This window comes from Egretta garzetta, unplaced genomic scaffold, assembly GCF_000687185.1.
Source record: "Egretta garzetta isolate BGI_Z169 unplaced genomic scaffold, ASM68718v1 scaffold287, whole genome shotgun sequence".
In the NCBI taxonomy this organism is placed as follows: Eukaryota; Metazoa; Chordata; class Aves; order Pelecaniformes; family Ardeidae; genus Egretta; species Egretta garzetta.
Window position 1 is genome coordinate 3,506,111 of NW_009260435.1, and position 269 is coordinate 3,506,379.

Below are 269 nucleotides of genomic sequence, written 5' to 3' on the forward strand. Positions count from 1 at the left end.
AATCCGTAGGGGAAAAAAAAAAAACAAAAAACCCCAAAATAACAAAAACCAAAACAACGAAATAACCAGGGCGGGGGCTCTCTCTCCGGTCTGGTGAAGGCAGCGAGGATCCCGGTGCTTTTTTGGCCGTCGTAACATATTTTTTGTTTGTTTTTAAATAAGAATAATTAAAAAACAAAGGCGTTTGTCCGGCGCTCTGGGAGCGGCCCCGGGCCGGGTGTCTCATGCAGGGAGCGCAGGCATGCGGAAGTCCCGCGGCGGCGGGCGGC